Below are 14,932 nucleotides of genomic sequence, written 5' to 3' on the forward strand. Positions count from 1 at the left end.
CCTGTCTGGGGGCTATTTCTTGAGAGGGAGAGGTGCTCTTTAGTGCAGGGTTGATTCTAAAGGACTGGCCCTTGCTCCCTTTTGCCACATAGAGACAAGTAGTAGACGAATTTCACCCAATGACAAAGCTTTGGTAGTAATGGGCTAGTGGGTGCTTTGAATGTGAGGTGGCATTGGTTAATGTTGGTGTTTATAACTTCCACCATCTTCTAAGGAGGGTGGGTACTGGTAATGGAAGACAAACACAATGAAGCTGGGCCCTGCTGGAAGGGGCACCGCTGCTGGTAACCTAGAAGGAAAGGGGATTCTGGAGACAAGAAATGGAAAAATGTCTATGAGGAATTTTCAAGTAGTCAGCTGTAGAATATGTGCAGTTAACTCCCTCTCCCTTTTCTTCCCCTGAAATCTTGTTTAAGGTCCACAGTTTTCAGCAATAGTTTTTGTGAAGTGGATTTATTGATTTTTTTTTTTTTTTGATGGAGAAGGATGTTGGGGAACTCAAAGAGAAGGACAAGGAAACAGATGAAATCTGGGTTACATTTACACATGTTCTCCTATTTTAAGCCCCCAGGGATACTTTTTCAACCCTAGAGGAGAGGGTGGGAAGATCGAATGTGCCTTGCGTAAAAACTAAGGAGGCTGTTTTCTCTAAAAACTCAGGATGACATTAGGATAGTACGGCTTAACCCAGATGCCAGCGTAAGACACAAACAGGGGAGAGAATCTTCCTTCCCTCTTTGGCCAAAATCAAGGCATGAGCTGTGGAGCAAGCTTGCAGCAGTCTCTCTGAGCCCACAGTCTCTGCTCCTGACCAGCTGCACAAGCTCTGTCATAATAGTTATGCCAATAACTCGGGTATGTCAGGAGATACATCTTGGGCACGTAGACTTGCTATTGTGAACCTGGTTTTAAAGATAAGGAAACAGCTGGGGCGCCTGGGTGGCTCGGACGGTTAAGTGTCTCACTCTTGATTTTGGCCCAGATCATGATCTCACAGTTTGTGCGTTCTAGCCCCACCTCACACTGAGGAGCCTGCTTGAGACTGTCTCTCTGCCCCTCCCCTGCTCGTGCTCGTGTGCTCTCTCTCTCTCTCAAAATAAATAACCTTAAAAAAATAAATAAATGAAAAAGACAAGGAAATGGCGGGACAGAGACGTTAAGAAACTTGCTCAAGGTTACCAAGCAAGGAAGTGACAGAACTGGGATTTGAACCCAGGTCATGTGACTACAGAGTCATGTTCCTCACCACCATACCAGATTGTGATTAAGAGGCTGCCTCTGGAAACCAGGCACCTGGGCTGATCCCAGCCTCCACGACTGTATTCAATAGGCTGGAAATAAACTGGACAAAACAAGGCTTATATCTGCTTTGCTCATCACTGTACACTCAGCAGCTGTTAAATGGTAAGTATTCAGTAAATATTTGTAGAATGAGTAAAATCAGATCTATCATTGCATACACAGGATGTCCTCTCTGATCCATGCTAAAATTCTGTACTCTGTAGAAGTCATTAGGACACACAAGCCAGAGCAGAAGTATTTTAAATTGTTTTGTTTTGAAAGATTAAAGAGAACTCTAATAGACCCAGGAATTAAAGGAACATGACATACCAACTTTACAGATGAGTAACCAGACCCAGAGTGTAAGGGACTCTCCCAAGTTCACACCATCAGTAGGGGCCAGGGTGGTGTTAGAACTGGCCAAACAAACACATTATCAGGGAGGGAGGGAGAGAGGGAGGGGAGAAAGTCAGGCTGTATTCAGCATGTCCAAAATGTAAAAACCACGAAATCTAAAAAAAAAAATAAGTGTAATTTCAGCATACCAGTAAGTTATGTGTCATTTAAAAACATTAAAGTGTTTTATGAATTACAGAATGAAAGCAGTGGTGGCCCGATGGTTTGTCTGTGCTTCTCTGTGCTTGGGCCTGGAAATCTGAATCCTGCTCAAGCCAGACCAGGAATTGCACTCAGATCCGTCACACCCAACTACCAGTCTATATATTCCTCTTTCCCCCTATTGCCACATGGAGCTGTTGTGCCAGGGCCTGACTTGCTTCTGAAGGAAATGCTCAAGGAGGGGTGGGGTACAGAGAAGGAATGTGTGTGACGGATCCCGGCCCATTATTCCTTTCTCCATGCTCAGGGAAGCCACAAGTGACACAAGCAAGAATGGAGCTCGTTAGTCATGTTCCTTGCCTTTGTCACATGTCCTTCCTCTCTTTTTCTCTTGCCTCTAACTTCCCTCTTCCCCTCACTTCCCAACCACAACAAACATACTTTACTCTGAAACCGCAGTCACGTCACAGGATCCCTATAAGCCTGATAACGTGGAGTAAACCTGAGTGATATATTTTCTGTTAGGAGCTCAGAACCATGGTATTCTGCTGTTCTTGAAGTGTGTGTTATCTTTCTTTTCTTTCCTTGTTTTCTAATTCACTCCTCTCTTAGGGGTTGTGGGTGGTAGGAGAGGAGGGCAACTGTAGGAGACTCTGTCAGAGGCCGGCCACCCTCCTGCTTTACTCCAGGGGACTCTGAGGGGGAGGCATTGAGTCACTCCCACTCAACACTGGGTCAGGGCCAGCCCAGGAGGAAGCCTGTGGCACCTCCCACCAACCCTCTCCAAATCACTATTGACTTTTCTTTAAGCTTTGTTTACAAAAATTCCTGACTACAGATAATGGTCCAAGTCCTGGAACGAGGGATGGCTGCAGATTGGGTGGAGCCTCAAATACATGCAACTTTAGGACCCCCTTTAAGAAAAAAAATGACCTGAAATTAAAAAAAAAAAAAAATTAGCATAGGACTTTAAAAGAAGGCTTTATAAATCAGGTCCCTTAAACTACATTAAACTAGCTACAACTATATTAGCTTCAGTGTAAATCCTGGGAGAACTTTGGGACTGGAAGATTTTTATTTTATGACCATAAGTAAGTTATGAGGGCAAAGATTGTTTTATTTGACTTTTCCATGTCTCCAACATTTGGCCACAGCACTGCTCATGGTGGGTAATAGGTACTGGTCCATGAATTGTGTTTGTGTTCAAGAAACAATCAGATAGGCAGGCATTGTGCCAGAGTGATGGGATTACCCTAACAAAAGTGCTGTGGAAATGGTCTGCTCTGAAAGCAGCGGGAACAGAAAGAAGGAAAAGGTCAGTTCTACTTGAGGCAGAGCCATAGTGATCACAAAAAGCTTCAGAGACAGGTCGATCTGTGAATTGAGACTAGAAAGATGAGGAAAGGTGTGGGGATGGTGTTGAAAGGCATTTCAAGCGGAGAGCAGTGTGATTCCAAGCGTGGAGGTTTGAAACCACATAAGGAGTTGAAGGAATTGTAAGTAGTTTGCTATGGATGGAGTATGAAGTACAAGAAGAGGGACTGTTAGCAAGAGGTAAGGCTGAAAGGCAGGGAAATAGGAAATACTAGAGGGGGTTCACAGGCACCTGGACTTGAGCCTGTGAACCAGAGGAGCCACAGATGGCTTCAAAGGCAAGACGACAATGTGCATTTTTGTACTATTATTCCGGCACTTGTATGAAGAACTGATTGAGGCTGCAGGCAGCAAGACCTTAGGACCCTACTGCAATCATCTAAGTAAAAGGTCATGAGGGCCTGATCAGATGCTGTGGCGATGCCACAGGATCAGGCAGGTAACAAGAGAGGCTATGAAGAGGAAATTCATAGAATTTGATGATAGATGTGTTGAATGAGGATTAGGGTGAGGAAGAAAACTAGGGCAATGCTTTCAGTCCTGCTTTAAGCAGTTGGATGGGTGGGAGGGTGGTGGCAACCGGGAGTGAGGAGAGGGAGCAGACTCTGAGTGGGGAGGGAGTGAAGTCTCTTCTGCAAGTGTTAAATCGCCGTGTTCTGGAATCACTCAAGTGGTGAAATCCAATGAGTAAATAGACTCAGGGATGGGGCCAAAGAGATCATTAAAGTCAGGTTTGGATATGGATTAGCTGTCACCACCGTATAAGTGGTAATGATTTAGGTGGTTGTCAATTGGATTACTGGGAGAGAACCTTCAGAGAGACAAAAGCAGGCAGCCCGGGGTTGGAGCACTGACATTCACAACAGGCAAAGGCCATTTCTGTATTTGCTCCCTTGGAAGTTTTGGAAAACTGCTACCTGTGTCAAATGGCACAAATGGTCCTGTGCCTTTTCCAAAGTATTCTACCAGCTTCTTCTCTTCTCTGGCTAAGAAATATTGAGCTGCTTCCTGGTTAAAAGCTTCCCTTTTCAAGTCTATACTCATATAATGGGTGCTCCAGCCCATATCCTAGTTTATTTTAATTGATCGGTTGATTTTTGTCTCCCTCTCTAGTCGGAGAGAGGTAGTCCCATGCTAACTCCAGTGTCTGACTCACTACAGATGGCCAGTAAATAGTTCCTGAAGTGATAACTGTGGATGGAAGTGGGTGCTGCAGGTGATTGCCTCCAGGCAAGAGAGCTAGACAGAGAGCCACTTAATTCCCCTGGGAGAAGTCAGTGCTGTTCGCTACTTAGTCCTACTACATAATGTGATAGCAATAATGCCATCCATGATAAGAAAAGTTATTTGTGCTTCAGCAACAGAACCATCATTTCTTAAAATCAGGGTTTAATAAATCCTGTCATGTACCAGCAATTGCACTACTAGGTATATATCCAAGGGAGACAAGTGAGAGGCACATGCACCCCAATGTATACAGCAATATTATCGACAATAGCCAAAGTAAAGAAAGAGCCCAAATGTCCATCAGTGGATGAATGGATAAAGAAAATGCGGTATATATATACAATGGAGTATTACTTGGCAATCAAAAAGAATGAAGTCTTGTCATTTGCCACTATGTGGATGGAACTGGAGGGTATTATACTAAGTGAAATTAGTCAGAGAAAGACAAATATCATACGACTTCACTCAAATGAGGAATTTAAGATACAAAATAGATGAACATAAGGGAAGGGAAGCAAAAAGAATATAAAAACAGGGAGGGGGACGAAACATAAGAGACTTAAATACAGAGAACAAACTGAGGGTTGCTGGAGTGGCTGTGGTGGGGAGATGGGATAAATGGGTAAGGAGCATTAAGGAGGACACTTGTTGGGATGAGCACTGAGTGTTATACATAGGGGATGAAGCACTGGAATCTACTCCTGAAAACATTATTGCACTATATGCTAACTAACTTGGATGTAAATGAAAAGTAAATAAATTTTAAAAAATGCTACAAAATACCAAAATACCAAAATGTATAAATAAATAAATAAACCAATCCTGTCAATCAATCCTGTCAATCAATCCTGTCATGTAATGTGTGGAGAGCTGTGTTTGCTTCCTGTTGGTTTTATTGAGAAATAAGTGGGATTTCCTGGCACTGGGTCATTAGGGCTTTTTTGATGCAGAGAATAAAAGGCCAGACTCTGGAGTCAGACTGCCTGGATTTGAATCCTAATCTGCCACTTACAAATGCGAGATCTTGGGGAGGTAACTTGACCATTCTGTACCTTACTTTCCTTATCTATAAAACGGCAGTCACAGCAGTAACTTCCTTATAGAGTGATTGTGGAGATTATATAACTTAACATGTAAACAAAGTCTGGCACATGTTAAGCAATCCCACCCTTGGCTATTATTGTCATCTGGTGGTTCTTTTACTTTAAGAACAGTTTTCCACAGTAAAGCTTCAAATGTCCATACTTACTATCAATTCAATATGTCTAAATATGGAACTTTTAATTTTCCCTCCTAAAATCTTCACTTTAGTTTTCTTCATCTCAGTCAAACATAATGCTATCGTGCAATGGTTCAAACCATAAAATTTAAAACATAAACTGTAATGCCTCCCTTTCTTTACTGTCCACATTCGAGACATTTCCACCTGGTAAGCCTAGCTCCCAAATAGAATTAAAATCTGTGTTTCTTCCATCTCTAATGACTCCACTTTAACCGCTGTTTACCTGGACTTCTGTGAGAGCTTGCTAGTTGGTCTTCCTGCTTTTAGCCTTGCCTTTCCTCAGCCAATGTCCCTCATTTTTAAATGTACTAGGTGTTAGACTAAAAGGTGAGCAAGTCATTGTCTCTAACATTGACTGTAAGTGAAGTATTATGGAAATGCAGAGGAAGGAGTGACTGGTAATTTGGAGAATGAAATGCTTATTTGAGTGATATCTGAGCTGCTTCTTGAGGGACGAACAGGTTTATAGGATAGGAAAGAAGGGTATTTAGACAAAGGTAAGGGTATGCTCAAACAAATAAGGAAAGGAACAAGAACGGCAGGATTGTGGAAATGGATTGTTGAGCAACTGGAATAGTGGTGGGAGGTGGAGCTGGGAGGGTAGACTGATGCCTGATAAGGCAAAGCTGGGACTTTTCCTTCAAGAAGAAGGAAAAGAATAGCACTTTGAAGACTTTATTTCAACATTAGAGTCATGAGTTTTAGGAATATAATCAGGATAGTAGAAAGATGGAACTGGAGGCAGAGAGAGACATGGACTGATGCTATTTTAATCATTCAGGTGACAGGTGATGAGGACCTAGACTTGGGGAGTAACACAAGAAGTAAAGTACTTCCACACTCCATTGGGTGACATTGGCCATTTTGTCCTAGCTAGGACAAAAGTTCCTTTCTATAAAATGAGCGTTTGGACTAGATAATCTCTATGGTCCCTTTCAGCATGATGATCCCTTATATGCCTTAGAATGTTTCTTTTGTTATAAATTTATCTATCCAGTTGCCCAAACATGGAGACACCATGCCGTCTACATCTTTTTTATCATGTGCATATAGATGAGTATATATAGAATGGACTGTAGAACAATTCAATTCAAATTCCAGATCCACCAATTTCTAGTGGTGGGACTCTGACAGTTATTGATGTGTCTATGTCTCAGTTTCTTCATCTGTAAAATAGGTAATGTAAAATAGATAATAACAGCACCAACTGCAAAAAGTTAGGAAGATTAAGTGAAACAATAGAGTTGAAGTATTTAGTATAGGGTTTGGTACATTGCGAGTGCCTATAAAGAGTGGCCGTCACCGCTGTCATTACCATCACCCTTGTCATCATCATCATCATCATTCTTACTACTATAGAATGCTTAACACCTAAGAAGTATATAGTACATTCCTGATGAGTGATTGGATAAATGCAGTAAATGAGAATAACAGTTCAGGTAAATTATATGAAATAAATCTCTACTTAAGTTTTTCCTTAATTATTTAACTAAGATTTGTAATAATTTCTATAAAGTGGATTAGCAAAACTAAGTCTCCCATGCAAATCTCCACCTTGCTATATTCAGGAAGTTTCATTTGGAGTGACATATATGATGAAGTCAGAATAGATGAGATTATGTGGCAGAATGGTCTGGTTTTTATGATACTCTTTCTGATATTTTTTCTGTTTTTGAAAATCAACAATAATTAAATTCTTACAAATTTCTGTTTGTCATAATTTTTCACATATCATCCTGTTGGAAGGTTTTACATCATTCTTGCACTTGAACTATTTGTGTGGATATAATAGGCTGGCAATTTCCAGATTACATAGCTGCTTTAGTTAGAATGAGTTGCTATTGTAGTCAACTCTGGCTTTTTCTGCTTAGCTCTTTTAGAAGTACATGTTATTATACATCTTCCATTACTATGTTCTTCTTTGCTTTATGTTTCTTCCTTTTGGAAGGATTTCAGAATGGAGATAATGATATAGTGCCACATAAAACTATCCTGTCAATTGCCAATGACATCACCTCTGTCTGTAAGACAGGAAGGAAAAGGGGATGTTGACATGGGCCATGTCTGGAACAACATAACATTGGTCCATAAACATCAAGTGTCTTCAGATCTTAAAGTGAAATTGATAATACAGCAACATTAATGTTTGGAAATGGCATTGTACCAACGGTAGGATAATACTGCCATCATAAATCTAGTTTAAAAAGCTCTGTAATCTGTTCTTTGAAGAAAGAACACATCTTTGAAGGAAAAAAAAAAACTGACACTATTTTGGCTTTTTAAATACTTCCTGTATTTCATTACACAGTCACTAGGTCCCCTTCCAATTTTAATAATCTGTGAGTGTGTGAACCAGACTGATGCCATATTGGACAAATCTGCCATGATGAGTACTTGATGACATGAAGCCTTCTTGAGCACAGTCCTCTCCTCTCCCCCCACCCAACACACACACATTCTTTTTGTTTAATCATACCCTTAAGTACATCCTTGGAGCATAATGTCCTTGGTGTGCTCTGGAGATATGACCATGACAAGCAACTATTCTCGAACATCTTCTTCCAGGGGGTCTACCAGCACATACTACCCAGCCTTTAGGGGTATAAAAGCAGGTCCTATGGGAGGTGAGGTTGTTGAGATCTACTGGGATTAAGGACATCTACTAGTCTTGCAGCCACATAAGACAGACCTCTGTCCATAAGTCTCCTTCCTAAACCATTTCTTGTCAAGCTGGATTTGTTGGCCTTTTTCTTCAGTCCTATGGCTCTTTCAGCTTTAGAGGTTGTTTTGGAGGTCCTTTTCACTGAACAGTGAATTTTGAAAACCTCCCTAAGATACTCCGATTTTAGTTCTTAATCTCTTGAAAAGAATTTTTCGTTCCAAAACATTTTTGTCACATATTTAATTTTAAATACTTTGAAATATAGATTATTTAGCAAAGCACAAAGTTTTCAATTATGCTACAGGAAAAGAAGCTAATCATTTCAGTTTTCTGAGATGGCATCACTTCATCTGTCAAATGCAAATTAAATAAAAAAGACTATTATTCCTGTCAACAAGAAAATAACTGTTGGCAAAGATTGCGACTGCATCTGTGGCACATATTGATCGCTTGCAGGAAGGTTGGGTCTTCCTAGCACTCACTCAGCCATCACCACCTTCCCAGAAATTAGGGAAGTAGGCTTCTGGGAGTCACTCTTTTGACAAAGTTCCCCATTCTCTGCTCAGTTAGCAGAATTTGAAGGAGGCCAGCTGGTAGCCACGGTGTGTGCTTGGGATGGGGGTGGGAGGAGGAGGCATGGTGACAGAGAGAGGGGCAGGTGGTAATGGGGGAGAGAAGGGACACTTTGGGGTAAACTAGGGTTGATGATTTATTATACAGTGTTCTAGCAGGCGGACCGTGCCTGCCTTTTCACATGGGAAGACCAGACAGCTCTGTGTCCTACTTTCCTCTTGTCCTGCCCTCTCAAATCTATCTTCCTCAGTGCTGCCAGAATAAACTTCCTACCAAGAAGGCTAGATCATGCCAACTCCTTGTTTAAAGTCCTTCAGTAGTGCCCCATTGTTGCCCTAGAGCAGGAATCAGCAAACCGTGGCCAAAGGGCTAAATTTGGCCTAACACCTATTTTTGTACAGACAGTGAATTACAAATAGTTTTTCCATTTTTAACTACTTGAAAAATTTTTTAAGAATATTTCATGACTTGTGAAAATTATATGAAATTCTAATTCCAATGTGCATAATTAACATTTTATTAAGGCATGCTCACTTATTTCATATTGGCCAGGCTGCTTTTGCAGAGTTGAGTTGAAAACATATGGTTCTCTAACCTAAAGTAGCTACTAACTGGCCTTTAAAAAAAAAAAAAATTTTTGAACCTTCCCTGTAGGATAAAACCCACTGCTTTCTGATTCTCACCTTAGCATCTGGGGATAACACAGAACTGCCTGGAGTATACCCCCTCTGTCTGGAGTACAATCTTGCTCTTGGCTGTACTCACCTCTAGCAGTTACTTCTACTCAGCCTTAAGATATAACTGTGCCATAAATTCTTCCAGAAAGCTTTCTGTGAGGATCCTCCCACACGTAAGGTTGGATTATTTTTGCTATTCTCATGATACTCTGTATAATCCTATCAGTGTTCTGGTCTCCTTACACTGGACCCTCCTTTAGAACTATCAGTTCCCTGGAAACATTTTATTCACTAATATATCCCACATCAAACATTGGGTAGGGAACAATGATAAAAAATAAAGATAAATGATAAAGGATTGCGGATTGATTGATGAATGAATCCATGTCCCCTTGACAGCAGTTTCTGGAGCTGCCAATAGAAGGGCTTTATGTGCCTCTGTCAAAAGTAGTACTTTCTCAAAAAATTACTAAGTGTCCACCGATTGGGATATACCAGTCTCCTTTCTAGGCCTTTATTCTTAAACTGCAAAGAGTCTAAAAGCCTTAGACTGCGGTGAGCCTATTTATATTAGCTTTCCACTTGGGGAGGGGTTTTGAGATTGCTATCACTTTAAATCCAATTCTAGGTATATTCATTGTGCCAAGACAGGAACACAAATGCCATTCAATGTTATTAAACTTACTGGCTGCTTACACTGATAAAATTTAATGTTTCCCTTTGTCAGAGAAATTAAAAATCAGAACAAGCATTGCCTGTTGATTTTAATTCTGATGTCTTCATGAAAGCTCCAATTTTATCACTGATTACTTCAAATAACAATAACTGAGGGAAAAGGGGAATTTAATGCCTAAAGGGAGATTTCTGAAGGTGGATGCAATGCACATATTTTATGGAAATATTTGTGCCATAAATATCAATGTCTTCATGGTAGTAAAAATATTTGTTTCATACTTAGGGCTAAAATTCCCACCCCACATATATATCCCTTCTTTTTTTTTTTTTTTTAAATCTTGGAATGGACCAATTTTAATGTGCTTTGTTTTAAGAATACTTTTATAGCAGGGTAACAGTGAAATAAAAACGTTACAAATTATTTTGAAACTTCCTCAGGCAAAATATATATAGAACTTGTTCATACCTCTGGACATTTTTTACATGATAACATTTTAGACCTTAGACAGTAAATTTTTATTTCTTTCTTAATGTCTTCTTTTTTATGCAAGATGAGAAACCCAGATACTTTGCTTATGCAAACATATTGTGGAAGAACCAGTTGAGTCTCCATTAGAAATGATTTTAAGACACCACCACTGGAGAACAGTACAGGACATGAAATCTCTGCCGTCTTATTTGGTTATTTTCAAGTTCATGCTTGACATGGGGCTTGGCTTAGCTGAGCATTGAAGTTTGGCTGTTCTATCACAAAACCAGGGTTCTTTTTCCTCTTATCAGCCCTCTAGTAGTTATCAACTTCAAGAAATTACAGGCATTTTGTATTGTTAATAATAGAGCTGTAGTCACTGTAGATGGAAATCGGAGAGAGATCATCCGAAATCAAGGACAAAGAGACATTTAAGTGGCATAAAGGCCCAAATAATACCAAGTTATAGGAGAATATGCAATCCTCTCCCCTCTATTTATTTTAAAAATATTATTCTTCTCCGTGTTATGTACTAGTCTGACAGAAATCTGGGATATGAATAACATGTAGATCAACAGGAACAACTGCCACGTCAATCTCTTGAAATGAAGTTAGTCCTGATAGTCAAAGATTAGCCTCAGGAGCTGCAAAGCTTCTGCTAACTTCCGCTTTGGTTTTCTATACTGCTTTGAAAACAGTTGCTCCATGGAAGAGGGAGTAGGGGCACTGCAGTGTACCTTCCCTAGTTTAGGATGGATTTTTACCTTCCAATACATGCTGTGGTGAAGAAATACCCCTGCAGAATTCACCTATAGCTCACTTGTCTAAGTAAATATTTTTTTCTAGAAAAGATGGTGCTGAAGAAAAGGCTAGAGAGAATCCTATCTCTACCTCTGAAAGTTCATAGTAATGTAGACAGGGTTCTTCAAGGGCGATTTGGGCTTAAATAAGATTTTGCCTCTGTCTACATTGTTGGAGAGGAAGACATTTTCTCTGCCTTTCCAAGTCCTTCTAGTTGCACTAAGAATCAAAATGATTCATGCTACATAGGCATGAAATTCCAAAGACAGGTAAAATGAAGTATTCTGTTATTCTGACCTTAAGAGAAGGGGTTCGGGGGTTGGGACTTTGAAAGGAAGGAATGAAATTCACAGGAAGATGAAAAAGAGTAAATATTTAGTCAATAAGTATTAACACATACTTAGGACATAGAGAAGAGTTTTAACATATTTTATTAAATTCCTTCTTGTTTACCACCTCTAGTTCATATTATAATGTAGTTATCTGTGGTGATCAATCTCTTCCTGGAGCTGGTCCTCTGTCTAAATTCTTTTTAGGCAGTTGAAGGGGAGGTAAAGAGCTTTTCCTGAATCTGCTGGGGTTTTATGGCTTTTAACTCAAAATAATCTTCATGCCAAAGTGACCCATCATGGGGATGGCCTGCCCTTGGTCCTTACAACATACCCCATTATAATTTATATGGTAATTTAGGGCAAACCTCACACATATTCAAATCATCATGGTAATGCTGTCATGCTTTATAAAGCTTCTTCAAACTCTTAAGTAAGAAACATAAACTTTGAAATCCTTGAAGAGGTAAATGAAGCTTTTTCCTCTTGGGGGGAGATGGGAGTGGAGGAAAGTTCATGAAGACTGGTGACAGAAAAGTCAAAGAAAAATAAGTCACCATATAGCAAATCTTCACTATAACTTTAGAAATAAGAAAAATACCACAGCGAGATTCTTTGGAAGCATTTCCTCTTTAAGTGCCTTTTATGTAATTACTTGATTTTTATAGAGAGATTGCCAGATCCTTTCCAGAAATATAAACTGTCACATTTTATAAGGCTGTAAATAATGAAATGTCCCTTCGTGGAAAATACTGCCCGATTAAATTTCAGAAGTCACAAATCTTGTTTTCCAGAACCACTGAGGAAAGGGGAGTGGTTTGTACTAAATAGTTTTGGTAGTAAGAGAGTGGGGAAACTGACTAGTTTTGAAGCAGCTCTCTTGTGTTCTTCTCTTTCTCCTTGCCTCAGGCTGTCTATTGGCTCTATGTGGAAATAACATTACCTACTTCTAAGTATGTTTTGAAATGTATAGTGAAATGTATAGTCTACAAAGCACTAGGAATTCCTCAGAAAAAAGGGGAGTTTTCTATGGCATTAGTATCTTAAGACAATATAGTGTTACTACTCTTAGGTCATTTTAATCTTTAAAACAGTCCTCATTTTTGAAGTATGTTACCTGTGCTGGCCCTTTAAATATATACACACACACACACACACACACACACACATATATATATAATCAGAATGTCAAAAACAGCCATTCTATTCAGAATTTACCAGAAAAAAAAGAAATAAAAGAAATAAAGTATGAAAAAGCTGTGCTGTATGATACCAATTGACCAGAGAGCTCACATTCCAGCTGATTAGTTTTAATATTATATAGGAAGAGCCATTTTTGGAATGACAAACATGATAGATTCTCTGAGTGAGTCCAGAGCAACTTTACAAATACAACCAACATGTTACCAGGTCATATTACATTGGCTGTGCTTGTGCTTATGACTAATTTTTAATATAATATGCAGAAAGAATTAGTAAAGAATAATATTAATTTATGTTTGGATCCCAAACTTCTTAGTTTACATGTCAAGTTGATCATATCTTTAGGGAAGCTTTTTTCTAAAGTTTTTAAGTAACAGTTAAAATGTTGCTAATTGGCATGAAATTCTTTTGATGTGTCTGGAAGCTTATATTATGGAAACTAAAATTTAAAAATACATAGTAGATAAGATTAGTAATGTAATGTACGTAATATAATTATAATAATGTAATTAATAATATAATGTATATAATAATATATGTCAACGTTTGGATTTAGAGTATATCAAATCCAATTTCTTTGGGGTGAAAACTAATTCAAATAATATTTTATAAGGAAAAATGAAAACACTCTTTAAGTTGATTTTCAAGTTATTTTTTATTACTAATACAATTTTGAATTTCAGTATGTAGCTTTCAAATACAGTCTTTTGGGATAAACACAGTTGGAAATATCAATCTAATTAGTAGAAGAACCTAGTCATTTTTAATAGAAAAGTGTGGACAGTGTAGATACTTCTACTTTGAATAGAAATCAAATGTGAAAATCTACTTTCTCTTAAAAAATGAGTATTTCTACAGTTCCTCTCTAATTATAATAGCTAAGCCTATTTGATACAACATTTTATCCAAAGTTTCAATTCATTAGTACACATATATGCTTGAGCCCTAACAGGGTGGCCTCTTCCAATGTGAGTGATGGTGCCAGAACATAAAAGAGATATATTCAGAAATAAGTGGACTAGAATCCATGCGTTTTTAAAATTCAAGATACTAGACAAAATCTAAATCATTTTAATAGCAGACACTTCACACACATGCAGTGATGTGGTATTTAAACTCAAGATGGAGAAAAGGTGACAAATTAGTGTCCCTATGACTGACATACTGTAATATTTTAGGGCATGCTTTTTAATCCATGGTAAAACAGGAACTCTGTCTACCTATGTGATTGCTAGTAGTAGAAAACTATCTTAACAAATGTGGTATATATTTATAAGCAAGAGCTCTTCTAAAAATGCTGTTTTTATCATATTGATTCAAGGTTTTCTTACTCATAGGAATCAGATCTCAGCGTGGCAGGTCTCCCGTCTCACACATCAGCTTGAATCACACATCTAACTACTTCTTTTTAAGTAACCTGGAGATAAATACCCACAATACGTTTTGTGATGATTTGACATTGGCACTTTTGCTTTGCAGAATTCTATCTGCAAAGTGTGACTTCTTGAAACATCAATTTCTAATAAAAATAGGAGATGTTCATTTCTTTGTGAGCGAAGACTGTACAACTTTCCTGCCATGTATTGCTTTTCTCTTGATGTCTACAATAAATTCAGATAGCTTCAAACAAATGATAATTTTGATCTAGCACATGAAAAAAGGGAAATGGCTGTTTTATTATAATAATATTTAAGTTTAAAATATCTGTTTTTTGTTTTGAGTCCAGTGGAAGTTTTAGTGAATAATATAATGTATATTAGTTTCTGGAGTTGGAGTATATTAAATCTTAGGAGTAATGGAAATCACTTGAGCATTTATAAA

The sequence above is a fragment of the Lynx canadensis genome, chromosome B1 (genome assembly GCF_007474595.2).
Source record: "Lynx canadensis isolate LIC74 chromosome B1, mLynCan4.pri.v2, whole genome shotgun sequence".
Taxonomy (NCBI): domain Eukaryota; kingdom Metazoa; phylum Chordata; class Mammalia; order Carnivora; family Felidae; genus Lynx; species Lynx canadensis.